Below are 19,563 nucleotides of genomic sequence, written 5' to 3'. Positions count from 1 at the left end.
GTAGGAAAAGGAGCTACAAGGGCTGCTTATCATTAAATATATTAAAAATTACTATTTCTTTTACTTTAATTGTCACATCCATACGTTCTTCAGTGCCATTTTAAGGAACACAAACAAATAACATGTATCAAAGAACAAATGACAAAGTCTTTTAAAAAGGCTGCTGTTTGTGAGACTCCTTTTCAGTCTAAGTACAATCTTGAAAGCAGTAAGCCTATGTTGCAATTAGGATTCCATTGTCCAGCCAGCCTGTAGGTAGATAGCCCAATAACATCTGTGTCTTTGTCTTTCCAAAACCATAAAAGAAAATGTTTTGGGACTATTTCTTCATATCCTTCATTATCATATCCACTTTTTAAACACATTTGCTGTTTGAAGTAAGCAGTACAAACTGTCTCTTGGTATCCCTTGGTATAGACACCTCATGTTCTGTAGCTTCTATATGCTTATTTATATAACCCACAATGGTGCTTTCTTTTTTCACAAGATTGTTGACTCACCCTTGTGATTGACTACATACCTGACTCTTTTCTGCAGAACTATTTTGCAGCCAAGGATTCCCAAATCACGTTTTATTTGTAAACCAAGAACCTGTTTAGTCAATTTTTGCTGAATACTTTTTTCCCAGTTTCTATGTGTTACTGTTAAACATATTTTTCTTCTGCTCTAAAGAGAGTATCTTTGTATCAAAATTCTAAGCTTGTTTTCCAAATTTTTGATGGTACCGACTAGATTACCTCAGAAGTATTTTTAATGAACATAATTGCTAGATTATATTTGCTATCATCCGCGTTAGCAAAAACTATAAATGATATGGGTTCCAGATGAATCCCTATGGGACTGGGCAATGGAAGATATGTAAAGCTTTTGTTCAAAATGCACCTCAGATTGTTTAGCAGACAAAGCTGACTTTATGATACAAACTTGTGCCTGCAGGTCTGAAGTAAAGATTAGGGATATCTTTTCCAGTAGGATTTTGACTGTACATATATTATTAAAAAAAAAAAAAAAAATCCCTTAACTGATAATTAGTCCAATTTGTGAATTTATCATTTAATGCATCTACCTTCTATCTGAGAAAGTATGGAAGGATGCATTGGTAAATTCCTGGTGTAAATATATAAAAATGAAACTCATGAACAATGTGTAAAATTGTGGGAAAAAACTTCAAAACCCACCAGTAGGACACAGACTTCAGTTTCCTATAAAGAAAAGCTGAAAATTCCATGTAATATAACTGACATCTATCCTGTTTCATTTTTCTCTGTTGAATTTCAAATATATCAAAACTATTTACATATTTACAACCCTGTAATCCAGGGTCATTACTGAAGATGTTAAAGAGTATTGGTCCAGTATTGACCCTTGGAGCACCACACTAGTGGCTTGCCTCCAACTAGACTTGGAGGCACTGATTCCCAACCCACTGGGGGAATACCCATTCAGCCAGTTTTCAATCAGTCTATTTCAGTGTCCTTTTGTCTAACTTAAATTGCTACTAAAGAACCCATAAACTGCTACTAAACAAATCTTCAGAGATTACACATTATGAGGATCAATCAACATACCACCATATATACCCAAACACAGATAGACAAAGCAGATGATCAGCTATATCACAGTGTTAGTACTGAAGTGACTAGAACAAACTGTGGAAGAGTTAGCAGAAGAAATTAACTTTTTTAAAATCTGATGCAAGAAGTGGTTCCATGAGAAATGGCTAAATACAGAAGTATACTGCCCATCTGTGTCAGCAGACAGAACATTTTACTAGGAGACTTCTGTATTACAGGAAGAGTGGAAACAATATAATAAAAATAAAAACTCATATTATTCAACAAATCAGTAAAGGACAGGGAAGAGAACTGCATTTCCCATCTTGCAGTCCTATACTCCATTCCCAAGGTCAAAGTAGCTGTTTTTGAGAATGTGGGTCATGTTTAACATCCCCTTGGAATTATCAAATTATTACAATAAAGTTAACATGTTCTGAAATTCTAAAAAAAAAAATAAAAAATAAAAAATTACAACCAATTATTACACCTTCCAATATTCTTGTGGTATCATTAACCTTATTTCACAAATTTGGAAACTGAGACTCAGGCACATAAAGCTTTTGACTGAATTCAACTTGCAAATCAGTCACAGACCTATAAATATAATTCTTAGCACCTCCCAGTCTTCTGTTCAAATCACTAGTGGCAAACTCTTTATTTCCACTTAAAAAAATGTAGAGATAAATTAAAACTTTGATTTATATTCTGGTAAATAGGAGATATAATTGTGATGTTTATGGTTACAGCATCCTTTCTTTAAGTGTTAAATGGAGCTTTCCTTTAAAATATCTTTCACAAGTTGAAAAGTTATTTGGATTAATCAAGTTAAATTCTGCTTTCTCTGCTACTTGAACAAAAAAAGAGTAAATCCATTCACATTGTTTTTATTCGGATTTCTGGAGTTCAGGTTTCTGGAGTTACAGAAAAGAATTAGGCTCATCATTTAATAGGAGATTTTGATATCTCTATGTTCATGCACATTTGGGTAGACATTTAGATCTCACAGTGTGAGGAAAATATTTACAGTAGTGATCATAGAAAATAAATATATAATTTTTTTTTATATCTATATAAAATACATAGAAAGACTGTAGCGCATTCTACTATGAGGTGATGATCACCCCCTCATTAATTCTGAAAGGCCTCAGTAGAGACAAGAACAAAACTCTACCACCCCCCACGCTCACCCCCTAAAGAAAGATACAGTGCATGGATAAATCTTTGTTAAACCAAAGTTTAAAAGAAGTTCTTTCCATTTACATATATTATTTATTATGGTAACATGATCTTGAATCAAAAACAATTCTTATTTCATTAGGCAAGAAATCTATTTTTACTCTTCTTAATAAATAAATCAATAGAAATCACTAAATATTGAAGTTTGCAGTACTTAATTTCTTTTCCAGTGTTGAGTGACAAGTCTTATTTTTATCATAGAATCAAAGGTGACTTGTTTCTTTTATTCTCTTGACAGGAAAAGGATTGTTTGGGTTATGAATATCAGTTGGGTGCTGACAAGTGATAAAAATTGCCAGCTTTCAGTAACTGCCTAAAACAAAAACAGAATTGACCTTGGAAGATGAAGATACAGAAATAGAAACTTCAATATACCTTTCTACTTGACTATTGAAAATGCATTGTCTTCTTCCTGACAACCTGTACGTAATCTGACTAAATAAAGGCTGTAAAACTAAATAAAAGCATGGACACATGTCTTATAAACCTCTTTCTGTGACAAGTCTCAGCATTACCAAATGCTGATCTAAATGCTTTACATTAGAAAATTTAAAAATATATTTTAAAGTGGGTATAACCAAAGTCATTCTTATAGGTGATTAAACCATCCTGACTACAACAATAAACAAGTCACAGCAGGCAACTCAATAGCTATATATATATGTAAATAAAATAATAAACCATGGACCCCTTGTGACCTTTTCTAATTGTTGCAATATGTACATCAGGGAGAAAACACATTATTTTGTGTACCTAGTTCTCAACCCAAGGAATGAAGCTATAAATTACCAGTCTGATTCTAGTTAGCATAATCATGAGTAATATGTTATATGATCCTTAACAAAATAAGGTGATGTAATTGGATTTACAGTCAATAGATAGCAATTAACTTTCCTTTTCAAAATGTGATATGTGATGTTCTCTGAGCATGTTCCATTCTTGTACCTCTTTTCCAACACTAAAATAACACTTTTCATTAACTTAAGTATTAGTATTGTCAGGTTTATACCCTTCCAAGGTTTGGAGGAATCTCACATAAGTTCATTTACCTCTGATATTGTGGTTCAGGACCTTGGAAATATTTTTTAGAATATAAATTGAAGAAAATATAATTTGGCAAAACTCAGAAAGTTTCACTGAACTCCAAAAAGCAGCTGTCTATTAGGTTCAGAGAGACTTAACTTTGTCTAAGACCAAGGTTCCTGTAAAGTTGCCAGCTTCCCACCCTTTCCTCTTCCTTTCTGCATCTTTGGCTCCTACAAAAGCTGTCTAGCCATGCTAGTTTGCATCACCACCAACCCCTTCTCTCTTTGCTGAAGCTGTCTTGCTGAGGCAATGCTGGATACAATGGCCTTTATCTTCATTAGATGTAATTTGTCCAAAGGAATTTCCTTCTCTGAGAGCAGCCTGGATAATGACAATGAGATTGATGTCTACAAAACAGATCTTGATTCTTAGTGGGGCTAAGACATGCTTATACTGCTTTATGAATGTAAGGCTGGATTTATAAGAATGGATTTTATCCACACAGTTGAAAGCACGAGCAGGGAGAGCCAATTTGTCTGCAGGAATCTATATAGATGTGGTCATAGAATGCAGAAGTGAAAACACCACCATTACAGCTGAGCCCTACGATACCCTTCAGTCATCATGGGTAGACAAAACCCATCAATACAAGGATAACAAAGCATCCTCAAATACATCTCTATTGAATCCTCTGAGCTAGTGGGGGGGGGGGGGGGGGGGGGGGGGGGAAAGATCAGGAAAATGTTTTGTATCCCTTCTTGATTTAAATCACTGCGGGAAGGTTTTGCCCTTCCTGAAGGCAGTAAACATCTATTACATTTACATTTGCTTTCTGAGGCTATGCTGAGTTGATTTCAGCCCAAAATATTTTAAAAGTAATTTGGTGGGAAAACAAATTGCCATTTCAGAATATTTACTGAAGTTTAATTGTACAACAAAAATTCAATTCTTATCTTTTGTGAGCTATTCTATTTATTTTCAAGATGTGTGAAACAATAATATTTAGTATATGGGAATACACCGAAAATTTAGGAAGCTTACTAAGGGGGAAAGAAGGAGTAAAAGTGATACAAAATAGCAATTGACCCAATTAGTACATCAGATCAGGTCCAACAGTACTAACTATGTCTCATAACAGTTTGATCTACCCAGTCTTTAATCCTGGTGAGACAGAAATAAAGCAAGGGAAAGAAATTATTTTCACAAGTATAATCCTAATTTATAGGAGGTTGTGATAAGAATCAGTTATAGATGAAACAACAATAATCTCCAAATATGTATGTATTTCACAGCTTAGTAACAAAAAAGTAACATGTTTCTTAAAACATCATGTGAGGAGATGATTGCCATATTGCTTGCAAATTGTGCTCCCATATATCTTGGTGGAGTTACACTGAATTTTTCTTCCTGTGCAAAACAAGTTTTATTTTGCTTTTCTTTATTGCAGTTGCATACCTTAGAAGGCAGAGGACTGGATCTTAAACTTGTAGAAACTCTGATAGGAAATGTCTATGTTACCTTGGGACATTGCTAACTAACAAACCTAGAAGTATGGTGCCATATACACCATATTACATTTTACCTATTTTATATATATACACATATACATACATATTACCAATGTGTCTCTCATTTTCTACAGAATTCTGTCACACAGATGATTTCTCTTGCTATAATTATTCTCTAGATAGTACGAAAGCAAGCATTTCCTGAATTCTGTTATTCATACCATACCTGGTGTCCATATCAAGGTGTTGGTAGCCTTGGGGTGCTGGACGTGGCCAGGGGCTGTCCTGTGGTGGACACAGCTGGTTCCAAAGGACCCACTGCAGGACACAGCTGAGCCCATCAGCCAAATTGATGGTGCCTCTGTAATACATATTTAAGAAAGGTCAAAACTCTGCATAGTCAGTGAGGAATGAGGAAAAAACATGTGAGATACACATGCTTATAAACACCAAGGTCAGAGAAGAAGGAGAGCTGAGGAGGTGCTCCCAGGTACCAGAGCAAGGATTCCCCTGCAGTTGGTGGAGGACCCCACGATGAAGCAGGTGGATGTGTCCCAAAGTAACTGCAACCCATGGAGTGCGTTATGTTGGACCTCAAGAAAAATGTGAGAAGGATCAACAGAGAGGAATGGTTATGGACTGGCCACAACCCCCATTCCCCTACCCTCTGTGACTCTTGATGGGGGAGCTAGAAGGGTCAGGAACTAAGGAGAGAAGTTGATGCTAGGGAATAAGGGGGATAGGGAGGTGTTTAAATTTTGTCTTCATTTATCACTATCCAAATCTATTTTAACTAGCAATAAAATTGAATAAATTTTCCTCAAATTCAGTATGTTTTGCTGGTGACAGTAAGTGGTAAGTGATCTCCTTGTCTTTATGTCAACCCATGAGCTTTTCCATCTCATTGTTTCCCTCCAGCTTGTTGAGGATGGGGAGAAAGAGGGCAGCTGGGTGGACTTTTGGCAGCCAGGCAAGGTCAAACCAACACACCTACAGAAGGTCCCACTGTATCTTGAGGGTCCTTGTTACTTCTTTCCTTCTAGGACTTTCATCCAAATTTATTCATTCTAGTGGTTTCCAGCATATGCTGAAACCTTCTGCAGATTTTCAGCAATATTCACCTTATCAACTACCAATGTGAAGAGTAAAACAGTCAGTTACTTATGACTCTCAAACTACATACATAGGGCTTTTAAATGCCACTCAGGAAACTGTTTAAAGAGCTAAGTTATAAACCAAAATTGTGAAAGGTGAGAGAAATAAGCATGGTAATTTATTGAAATAAGATTCAAAACATGAATTTATTTTTAAAGTGTGTTTAAAAACATTTATCTGTTTCACAGATTGAGTTTAAGTAATAATAATGATAGCAGAACTGTATCATTTGTTTATTTACAGTGGAGATATGGTTTTCTAATAAATTGTTAGTCAATCCCTAAATCAGTACTACATGATAATCATGAATTGCTCTTACTTACAGTGAAATTATGGTACTTCGGTGAGTTATAAAAACCAAAAATCTTGTTTAAATACGCTTGAACTTTTTACAACAAAGATTACCCAAACAATGCACTTATACTATATGAATTTGCAACCACATCTGCACTTAATGGCAAACACTTGAGGTGGTGCATTGAAAAAAACCCACAGAATTAATGCCCAAAACACTGATCTCTAGTTCCCTGACATGCAAATGTTGATGACAAAGAATCAGTTTGGATTTCTTATAAAAACACTCTTTAATAAAGCAAGTCTCACATTTTTATTATTACTATTAGTAGTAATATTGAAAAAAACAAGTCCTAATCTTGATTGCAAGCTCTTGTGAAAAATTATATTGCTACAATATCTCCTTCTGGAAAACCTTACTTGACAGAGAAAATCAATTCCTGAATTGTATTGTAGGCTGCCACAGAAAAATGAGGAAGTGTCGTGGTTTATCCCCAGCCAGCAACTAGGCCCCACACAGCCGCTGACTCACTGCCCTGCCAGTGGGATGGGCGGGAGAATCAGAAACATAAAAGTGAGAAAACTTGAGGGTTAGATAAAAACGGTTTTAATAAGTGAAGCAAAAGCTGTGCATGCAAGCATAGCAAAGCAAGTAATCCATTCACCGCCTCCCATCGGCTGGCAGGTGTTCAGCCATCTCCATGCACAATGGTGATTTGGGAAAACAAATGCCATCACACTGAACGTACCACCCCCCACCCTGATTCCTTCTTCCTCCCCCAGCTTTATATGCTCACCATGTCATATGGTCTGGAATATCCCTTTGGTCAGCTGGAGCCAGCTGTACCACCTCTGTCCCCCCTCAGCTCCTTGTGCCCCCCCCAGCCCCACTTGCTGGTGGGGTGGGGTGAGGGGCAGAAAGGGCCTTGGCTGTGTGCAAGGGTTGCTCAGCGGAAACAAAAATATCCCTGAATTATCAACACTATTTCCAGCACAAATCTAAAACATAGCCCCATCCTAGCTACTATGAAGAAAATTAACTCTATCCCAGCCAAAACCATCACAGGAAGTCATCTAGTAATAAGATGAAAATGCTTAGGAATTGTTCCTAGACATAGAAGAGCTCTACAACTGGAAAAAAGCTAAATGCTTCTCTAAGAGAAAGTATTTTCCAGAGATCAAAACAATTCTGTTAAGAAGGATTTTTCATAGTTTTTCCTCTGTCCATTTCGTACTGTCTGTTTCTCATTAAATTAAAATTCGGTCATCTACTCCTCTCCTGAATTCTGGTTAAATGTGAAGGAACTACAGTGACTTCCTTTATATGATCAGCAATTAAAAGATCAGTTAATTAAGTAATACAAATTAGTCCAGAAAGATATTTAATACAGAAACAGTGGCATTGGAATTAATAACAGATCATAACTTCATATTATTTATAATTATTAGAACAGACATCTTTTCCAATTGTTCTGAGTCTTCAGACGTCCAGCCCTAGTATAGATTAAAAGTTTGTACACAGTTACGACTATAGATCTCAGATTTATCCTCAGACTGAATCTCAGTGTTCAGCCAGAAGTGGATTACTTTTATAAACTTCCAGCTCTGGTGAAATGCTGTTCTTAAACCATCTGCTCAATTAAAGCTTAATATACAAATATTTAAATTACAAAAGATCTAATATGTTTTAATGTGAAAAATCTGGGATCATTCAGACAGAGAATCTACTCTAGTTATTGATGATCAAATCACGAGCGTTCATCAATTTGCTGAAAAATTGAGGCAGCACAATGAACCAGTGGTTATTGGAAAGTATCTTATGTTGTCTGACATAATCAGATATGGATGATATTGGCAAATACGACAGTCCAAGACATCTCATAGAAATGAACTCAGGCTACTGTGATAATTTTAAATCACAAAGTAAATAGTTTTAGGCTACAATAAATGGCTTTCCAGTAAGCTGGGTGTGAGATAAAAATGAATTCTATCTGACTTTTTCCAAAATATTTGTTGAATATGTATGGGAATACTCAAAAAAGTAAAAGATAACATTTTCCCCATGTGTACATCACTTGAATGACCATAGGCTCATTCTCTGCTCCAACAGTTGCAGTGCAATTAATGTTGAAGTTTCAAAAAGTATTTATTAAAGAATTTAATCAAGTATTTGATTAAAATGATGCATATGTCATTGATTAACCAAAATCAGAACAATAATAAAGTACATGATTAATGGTGGAGCTGAGAGCTAGGTAATTAATTCAGTTCTCTGGATCATTTATATTCTTTCAAGTAGACTGTTCTGAAAAGATATGAAAAGAAACAAATATTCCATCACACTTGGCCACTCTTAAAGTTGGAACAAAAATAGGTATCTGAAAATGTAGGAAAGTTTGTTAGTCAGGTTTTTTTTGTTCTTTTTCTCTAGTGCCATATGTGAACATGAATAATGAGAAAACAATGCTGTGAGGAAGCAATTTTGAAAGGCTTCTTAATATTGTATTAATGCAAGTTCTTATATATTTTCCCATGTTGATGAAAGTATTACAAATAAAAAGGCAATCGGTTTTGTAATACAAAACACTAAGTGAAAGGACAGGGAAGACACACGGTGCTAGATATTTGAAGGCTTGATCTAAGCGATGGATCATGAAAGCTGAAGAAAAAAAATGTTTTTCAAATGGTTGAATAGTTTTCAGGTTGATTTCCATATTTTTAACTGATTAATTTTCATTGTTCTTGGAGCTGAAGGAGTCACCTTAATATCCCATGTACCTAATGTGCCTGAAAGAAACATACCACAGCGATTATTTATTTCTGTAACAGAACAGAAGGCCTGTCACACCCACAAAAGTAGAATTGCACTCAGCAGACTTCAATATTAGTTTGTTTTGAACCCCAAACACAAGCACACTGAAGTAGCATAACTGTGTAAGCTTCAGTTTTGCAGCCAGCAGCCCAGTAAAAAGTGCTGTTGTTGCTAGAAATGGACTATATACTTATTTACGTCCTGTGTTATTTGTGCAAGGACTCAGGTCTGGCTTGTTAAGCTTGTTATCTATTTGTTATGAGAATCTGTTTTGTGAACCAGAGCTTGGTACCAGAGGTGTCTCATGATGCTCAGTTTAAAGTAGACGTAACTGCAAATGTCTTGAAAACATGGGCACAAGTTGAAAGAAGAGCCTCAAAACCATGAAAATTCACTAATGGACAATTGTCATTGAAAAAACACAGTTTCAAGAGCAGAGAAAAGTCTGCTTTTGTTTTAAGAAGTGAAAGGACTCCCCTCTCTCCCAAGAAAAACAACAAAACAAACAGCTGAGCAACAGGATAAGGCAGTTGCCTGGGGAAGTAGCAACTCTGAAGCACACGGTCTGAGGATGTGTGCCAGTACTGAGCATTGCCTAGAAATTCAGTATTTTACAGAAGGAGTAGACATGAAAATTAGAGAGGGTGGAATAAAGATGCCTATTTCTGTACTACTACTCCATACTGACAAATCTTCAGTTCTGGTGATAGAGATCATCAAGGGACTACATCCATTGGGCCAACTGTATAGCAACAGGTCCATGGTATTGCATACTTACAGCCAATTCATGATACCAATTCAGTTAAAGACTGACTGCTTTGAATAGGCACTGATAATGTTGTGTAAGAGCTTGGTGTTGATGCTTAATAGTGTAAAAAAAAAATATTTATAAGCACAAAGTGTATTGTGAATGTATGTCGGCCTAGCAAGTTGGCTTCTTTTAAGTTTTAAACTGGCTTGATTTATCAGTCTTCTAAACACTCCTGTTACAATGAACACTAATTCCCTGACTATAAATACTATATACAAACGTTTCTCTCTCTGAGTGTGTGCATGTTTAGATAGCACAGAATCACAGAATGGTCAGAGTTGGAAGGCACCTCTGGAAGTCATCTAGTTCAACCCCCTGCTAAAACAAGTTCTCCTAGAGCAGGTTGCACAGAATGGTGTCCAGGTGGGTTTTGAAGTTCTCCAGAGAAGGACACTCCACAGCCTCTCTGGGCAGCCTGTTCCAGTGCTCTGTCACCCTCAAAGTGAAGGAGTTCTTCCTCATATTCAGGTGGAACTGCCTGCGCTACAGTTTGTGCTCTTTCTCCCTTGTCCTGTCGCTGGGCACCACTGAGAAGAGCCTGGCCCCATCTTCTTGACACTTGCCCTTAAGATATTTGTATGCATTGATAAGATCCCTTCTCAACCATCTCTTCTCCAGGCTAAACAGGTCCAGCTCTCTCAGAAGGGAGATGCTCCACTCCCTTCAATGTCTTCATTGTCCTCTGCTGGATGCTCTGCAGTAGTTCCCTGTTCTCTCTTGAACTGGGGACCCCAGAGCTGGACACAGCACTCCAGATTGCAGCCTCACCAGGGCAGAGTAGAGGGGGAGGATCACCTCCTTCAATCTGCTGGCCATGCTTCTCCTAATGCCCCCAAGATCCCATTGACCTTCTTGGCCACAAGGGCACACCACTGGTCCATGGGCAACCTGCCATCCACCAGCATTTCTCTGCAGAGCTGCCTTCCAGCAGGTCAATGCCCAGCCTGTACTGGTGCATGGGGTTGTTCCTCCACAACCTTATACGTACCTTTGTTGAACTTCATTAAGTTCCTCTCCTCCCAGCTCTCTAAACTGTCCAGGTCTGGCTGAATGGCAGCACAGCCTCCTGGTGTATCAACCAGTCCTGCCAGTTTTGTATCATCATCAGGCTTGCTGAGGGTGCACTCTGTCCCTTCGTCCAGGTCATTGATGAGTAAGTTGAACCAGATCAAACTCAGTATTAACCTCTAGGGAACACTACAGGGCTCCAGTTGGACTCTGCGCTGCTGATCACAACCTCTGAGCTCTGCCATTCAGCCATTGCTCAGCCCACCACACTGTCTGCTCACCTAACCCACGCTGCCTGAGCTTACCTATGAGGAGGTTATGGGAGACAGTGTCAAAAGCCTTGCTGAGATCAAGGTAGACAACATCCACTGCTCTCCCTTATCTACCCAGCCAGTCATTCCATCACAGAAGGCTATTAGGTTGGTCAGGCATGATTTCCCCCTTGGTGAATCCATGTTGACTGCTCCTGATGACCTTCTTTTCCTCCACATGCGCTTTGAGATGACCTCCAGGATGAGCTGCCCCCATGGCCTTTCCAGGGATGGAGGTGAGGCTGACCAGCCTGCGGTTTCCTGGGTCTTCCTTTTTGCCTTTTTTGAAGACTTGAGTGACATTGGCTTTCCTCCAGTCCTTAGGCACCCCTTCTGTCCTCCATGACCTTTCAAAGATGTTGGAAAGTGTCTTGCCAATAACATCTGCCAGCTCCCTCAGCACTTTCGGGGTGCATCCCATTGGGGCCCATGGATTTGTGGATGTCAGATTTTCCTAGATGATCTCTAATGTGATCCTCCTCAACCAAGGGAAAGTCTTCCCTTCTCCAAACTTCCTCTCTTGCCTCCAGGATCTGGGAAACATGAGGGCCAGCCTTGGCAGTAAATACCGAAGCAAATGAGGCATTCAATAACTGCACCTTCTCTGTGTCCTGTCACCAGGGCACCTACCTCATTCAGCAGCAGGCCCATGTTTTCTCTAGTCATCATGCTACTGATGTACTTGAAGATATGCATGTCTGTGTACAGTCACAACATATCCACTGTGAAAACAGAATGATAGACATCATCTGATGGTAAGTCAGAATTTAGATGGACTAAATCACCCTTGTGGGAGCATGCTGGTTTTGGCTGGGCATGTACAAAACGTTGGGAGGAGACACAGCTGGGACAGCTGTCCCCTTTTCATTATAATTTATTATTATTATTATTTTGTTTTATTTTATTTCCATTATTAAACTGTTCTTATCTCAACCCACAAGTTTTCTCACTTTTACCCTTCCAGTTCTCTGTGTGTGAGTAGCTGTGTGGTGTTTAGTTACTGTCTAGGGTTAAACCACAACAGGGCATTATGTCATATTGCTAAACAAAATCAAGCAGAGACCACTGTCTCATCCTAAGGCCAGCTGGAACTGGCTGACTAAATTCACACTGTATGGTATTTGGCCCAAGGCTTCTCCAGGGCCCATATGGTGTCACCACAGCCAAAGAAATAATTCTAATTCTCTGTGTGTGTATGTGTCTGTGTGTGAAGGAGGGGATTCATTTCAAAGTAAAGAAATTGAAGAGATGTATTACAGTTCATTATGGAGATGTTTTCACAGTAATAAACTGATAGCTTGTGTGGCCAGCCCTGGTGTGTGGGATGAAATCATGTAATGGGTATTTGAAGACACAAAGCCAACTGGGCTAATGTTGGAAGATCTTGTAGGGCAGAGGAAGACAGATGGTACATCATTGTTCCTACTGTCTATGGCAAATGATCCCTAGCATATGTTAATACCTAAATCATGCCCAGGCAATATCTTGGAAAGTGCTAATTGGGATGGCTCAAAATATGCCAGGGAGCATGCAAACAGTTAAGCAGTATAGATGATCAGCAGTCCAATGCTGACTTTGCCTCCTGGAGCTCTTTTATTTAACAGTACAGATGTAAACTGTCTCCATTGGCAGTAGAGGAAGGTTTGGGTGAATAGGTAAGCTTACTGAGGAATGTCTTCATTTTTAATTACACAATTCAGACCCTAATGAAATTATAAATTTAGGAGCTGAGAAGTTAGGTAAGGCAAGTCCAGAAAAAGTTAGCTTATGGGTTAGTTTCTTTGACATTTTTTTGGTCTTTTGTGGGTTTTGGTTGTTGATTTTTTTATGTATTTTATTCTTCTTGGTATGTTGACTCATATGTTGCTCATGGTATACCAGATAGCCTGGTAGCATAAGTAGCAAAGGGAAAAGGGAGACCATTTTTCTACTCCAGAACACTTAGGTGCATTCTGGTGCTTTGAATTTCTGTCTTTTGGGTGTGGTTTTTTTTCTTGCTGTGCTGCATGTATGAGCTGTCTAAATCTCATCTAGATATTGGTATATATAATTTATGATTACTTCATTTTACAGAAAATGTAACAGCATTCATTTGTGTGTCAAAGATTGTTGAGTGTTTTGCTATCACTGCAACAGCTCATAAGCCTTACAGTCTGATGTTTATCTAAGCTAACATCAGGAGAAATTACATAAGGTAGGAATTGTTTAAATGTTTCATAAAAAGTGATGAAAAAATCACATCAGCTCCTGCCTTACAGTCCTCAGGCAAGTGCCTAAGGTGAGGTGAATCAAGTGCTCTGTGCCTGGAACTAATATGAAATGTCATCGGGAACCTGAAGGTGGACTAAGGTTATATGCCACTGGGTCGGACCAGTGGCTTGGTTCGGGTACATAGGCTTCAAACAGGTACTTCGCTGGAAAAATACGACGAATAATGGAGTTTCTTCCTAAACCACACTGTGGCTGAGTAAATACAATAATTTTTTGCTGGTATTAATCAAAAGAAAATCACAGACTTCAGGCTCAGGACTCACCTTGGCCAGCACAGGGCTAGGCTAGTTTCAGCACCTGCCTCGGGGCCCCCGTGCCTGTTGCCCCCCTGCCTGAGCCTGGGCCTGAGCCTGAGTCTGGGCCTGAGCCTGAGTCTGGGCCTGGGCCTGAGCCTGAGCCTGAGCCTGAGCCTGAGCCTGAGCCTGGGCCTGGGCCTGAGCCTGAGCCTGAGCCTGAGCCTGAGCCTGGGCCTGGGCCTGAGCCTGAGCCTGAGCCTGGGCCGGGGCCTGAGCCTGGGCCCTGCCAGCGCCTCCCTGGGAAGGGTCTGGCAAACCCAGGGGGCCGCTGCCCAGCACACAGGAGCCCTGGGGGAGCTGAGCCTGGGGAGGCCGTGGGGCCACGGTCACCTTCAGCTGGGAGCAGCCAGAAGGCAGATGCCTGGGGAAAGGAAACATAGAAATAAACCCAAGTAGACCCCAGTACCAATGAGGAGGGTACCCTCACCATGAACATCATGTCCCTCCAGAAAAGGCCGTGACATACTGAAGGCTTGCTGTGTTACCCCTTACTTCTTTGCTGGAGAGTGTCTCCATTGACTTAGAGGGGACCTTGCAAGGGTAACAACAGCATCAAAGGAAGGGGTAGATATTAATGAGTTTTCTGTAAAACAATTTAAAGGGTATTAATGAGGTTTTTCTATATTAATTTATACTCTGTGCTAGTTTTCTGTAAGTGGAAAAATGGTGAGTATTTGTTGCATTTTAATTAGATTTTTAAGATATTAATTACCTAAAAAATAAACTGTTGAGTCCACTTGTATGATGTGTTCCCTTCCATCCACAGTGTAACACCATTGGTTAGAAGTTAACTTAAACTTGAATACAAATGAGTATTACAAAAGGTTTAAAATTTCTTTGGAAGATTGTTAGTTACAAACACTAGGTAAAATAGAACTGCTAAAGCTGAAAGTAGTTTTATCATGCCCTTGCCCTTCAAAAGGTATGCATTTTGTTGTTTACTCCCCCTGAATGATGATTTTTTTTTTACCTGAGTGAAAAGCTACAGTAATAGCAGGTTTTCTATGAATGAAATGAAAATAAATGAAAATGCTTTCTATAAAATAGTCCTTTGATCAATATTAAATATTTTGCTTTTCATATTTATTGCATGCTCACTTGCTACAGTTCACAAAAATAGTAAACCAAAAAAGGGACAAATCTTCACAGCCCTTAAATGTCATTATCATGTTAAACTCTTTTCTTAAATGAAATTGTTTGTCTTAACTTTTCTTGTGCCTGCCATGTCTTTTGTGATAGTATGTCTATAAATGAATATAACATTCCTGTTCAGTATATAAACAGATTTCAGTACTGCAATATTAATGTCCATCCTATTTTATATTTTGTATCTTTTGCACCAAACTGTTAATTTGAAGTCTTTGTTGTATGTTGGTATTGGTTTTTCCCCTGAGGGGAATCTGTTGGGTTTATTTTGGCTTTGTTTTTACAACTGCATTATACTCAGAAAATGTGGTTTTGATAGGGAAGATATTTGTCTTTTCTTGTTACAGCTGTTTTTAACTGTTAAATCAGGTAAAACAGTATCCATGTTTTTTTCCTATCTGTAATCAGCTTCCTTTTTATTTACACCCAGTTTCGGTTGCCATCACATTGCCTATTCAAATACCTTTACTGATCACTAAGGTTGCATATAAACCATGGTTTCAATTAATTAATGTTATCTTTTAAAGTTTAGAATACATCGATTAATGTAATTAATTTTGGAAAACCATATCTACCAAATAGTCCACACTCTATTAAGGTTTTGTTTTGTGTTTTTGTGCCATTTAAAAAATTTAATATAATATATGTGTATGTAGGCAGGAACGACTGAACACATTTTTCCTTGTCCTGGCATAGCCTTTCTATAGATAGGAGACACAATTCAAAAAATATTGATGTATTTCCAATTAAAGTCAATTTATGCTGTCCTCCAAGAGGATTCAGCACAAACCAGCAATTAATCTTTGTCTATAAAAGAGGTTAATAAACCTAGTCTTACTTTTAAGTCAACAAAGGTATCTGGCCTTGATGGTTTCAGAGCAGAGGTCAATAAACATGTGATTAGTCTGTCTTCCTGAAATCTTTAATGCTTAACTTTGGAAACGCTGACATCCTGAGTCATCAAGTGTATTTGCTTTTAAAGGTTTTTAAAGGAACAAAAACATGTTAGAATTTTATACCATGCTGAATTCCTCAATAACTATTTGCACACAACAAAAAAGGGTTAGGATTTGCAAGCAGATTTTTCATAAAGTGCTCTTGAGGCTTGCTAACTCTAATCAGATAGGCTTAATTTCTAGAGGGCACTTGATGTAATATTTTTTATAATAAAAATACACTTGGTTCCAAGTGCAAACTTTGTTCTTGCCCTTCAGAGGCCAAAAGGCATGTTAATGAGGCTAATTAGTTAAGGCATTGGTTAACATTTAAAAGGCTATTTCCAGCTAACAATAACTGAATATGTCATTCTGTGTTGCTTTTGGGTTTTAGTTTTTTTGGTTTTTTTTTAGTTTGCATATGGCGAACCCTCTCAAAATTTGCTGTGTTCTTAGAAATAAAATACTTTTGATTAATGAACATAGAGGTTCTGTTTCTTTCTGTTTGAAAGCAGATTAGGTATAAATGGAAAATTTAGTTCTCTTTTATTACAGAAATCAGAATTAAGTTGTCAATTTATTGAACCATTGACTCCCGGACTCCCTGACTCCCTAGGATTTGGCTAAGAGCAGATTTTAACCTATTGTAAACACCCACTGCTACAATATGTGGTGCATTCCTTAGAACCTCTTACTTTTCTCTACTTTTAATTTCTTGAAGTTAAGTCTCTTTGTGCTACATATCTTCTGGATGAAGCAAACTGTCACTAGGCATGGACTAAGATGATTTAAATGGTGCAGGCTATAATTATGGATTCTGGAATATCTATTTTTTCTCTGACTGTTTCATAAATTAAAATGTACAGCGTGAACATAAATTAAGGGTTGCTTGTAAATATGAAAAACTGAAACCACATCCATAATAAACTTCAAACATGGAGAAAGTATCAGTATTGTTATTTGTGTTCTATGTGATAACTGGCAAATCCATAACTGCAGGATTAAAAATAAATATGTAATCAGACCAGTCAGTCTGAATACTGCAGTCATAGAGATACAGTATGCAGAAAGAGGGAAAAAAACTATCAGTCTTTGAGGATGTTTACTTTTTATGTAGTCTTTCAGTGGAAAAAAATTGTACATTTACCACCAGCTGAAATTATTCCTGCCACACTTTGCCTTTTTTGTAGTTTCACTGTATGTTTGGACAGTTTTCAAAAGACTAAGAGCTGATACATAAAGAAGGTTGTTTTGTCATGGAGGTGAGCTTACTGAGCATAAACGGTCTCTGAAAAGAAATTGTACAAACATAGTCAGAATAACACTGTACCCCCAACAAATATGCCTGTCCCAGGGTGTCATGACACAAAAGGAGCCATTCAGGGTGACCTCCCTCACCTTGGGACTAGCAACCAAGTTCATGATACCCTTGTGTAGAGGGATTTTTAAAGGACCGAGGACATATGTTACCATTGTCCGGGTTGGACAACCCAGGCCTGTTAGTTGAAGCTGTAGAGCAACTTTAAATTGTCCTGGGAACAAGCAGGGTGAGAAAGAAAACAAGCTATGCACAAACAAGAAGCCAGGTGCAGAGCAAAGTCCTGGGAACCGCGGAATCCACACACTCTCATCGGCACACTCTGATCAGGCACCTGCAGCATACTCACCGATCAGCGACACGGACGCCCACGTGGCCAAAGACTCTTATCCAATCACCTGTATGTAAAGTCGGGTGAGCAGTCGGTTTAAGTTACAAATATGACCTGTTTATTTAATAAAGTGAGCACGGCATGTAGCCATATTGGTGTGATTGTCGTGACTTGGCCGACTCTCCACGGGGGACCCTCGTCTTCCTTGGACTTGAATTAAGGTGAAATGACACCAGCCAACCAATTTTATGATTTATTAATACAGAACAAAAGGCATGTGGGTATATACAATAACTCAATGGCAATTACTTAACTGAAGAACTTAACTGGATAAGCAAGACCTGTGCCACGCATTTCTGCAAAGAAAGGGATGTGTGTGTGTGTGTGTGTGCAGGGAGAGGGGGAACAGAGAGAGACAGAGAGAGAGAGAGAGAAAGAGAGAGAGAAAGGAAAGAGACAACACCACCTAAGGATTCAGCAATATCCTATTGGTCCTACTCACTCCGGATGTCTTGGTGGTGAGGGTCCCACCTGAGCTTTTATTGATACCATTATATTCAGCTCGGGGAGAGGGGTGAGGGGCATTGTTGCTAGGTAGGGCCAGGCGGCCGGAAGATCTCGCGCTGTACGGAAACACAGGGCCCCCCCTCCAGATAGCCAACAGCTTTTAATTTATGATGTAAGCAGACGGAAGTGACATTGTAAACCTAGGCTATATAGTGTCACGTCGTTCAGCAATAAAGGCCATTTGCCATCCACCACATTGGTGTCTGTGAGCTGATGGACCGCGCGGCCAGGGGTTGGCCGTCGTGCCGTTCCTGAACCAGGTCACCGCGCGCCTGTAAAAAGGCAACAAGTGGTGCCGAAACCCGGGAAAATCACCTGGAGTCGGTTCGTGAACGGCGGCCGGAGCGGCAGGACCAGCCCGGCAGGGAGGACGCTCCCGGACCAGTCAAGAGGATGGAAGCTCTTGCGAAGGTCGTATTACAACTGCATAAGCAGTGGGGTATTGACTGTAAGCCCAAAGATTTTACTCTCGCAGTTGCGAGACTTTTGGAGCTGGGGGTCATTGACCAGCCAGTGGATATACTCCACCCAGATGTGTGGGACAAATGTTCCCGCGCTTTATGCGATGAAACGATGTCTACTGGTAGTGGGAAAAATCTGAAAGCGTGGGGGAAAGTCGTCCAGGCTCTCCAAAAAGCTAGACACGAGCAGGAGACCTGGAAAGCTGCCAGGGATTGTCTGTTAACCACCCCGCGGGTGGGAATTGGGGCGGCTACGCAAACCTCACGCCCCCCCGGCTGAGGAGGGTTCCGTCGACCCTCAAAGCCGACAGAAAAGTGACGTGCCCACTCAGCGTCCGAAAGACTCTAACATCTTCAGCCTCGCCCACAGACTCCTAGGCGAACTCCTTTTGGGGCAAACTGGCGGCAGAGGCCAGGGGTGCTGAGGCGAAAGCCGAGGCTGAAAATACACGGATTGAACCACCACCATATGTGCCCCAAGATGGCGCCGAGCAGCAAGAAGAAGGGCGGGGCGAGACCAC

Source organism: Falco naumanni, chromosome 5 (assembly GCF_017639655.2).
Source record: "Falco naumanni isolate bFalNau1 chromosome 5, bFalNau1.pat, whole genome shotgun sequence".
Taxonomy (NCBI): Eukaryota; Metazoa; Chordata; class Aves; order Falconiformes; family Falconidae; genus Falco; species Falco naumanni.
This window is presented reverse-complemented; position numbering follows the sequence as displayed.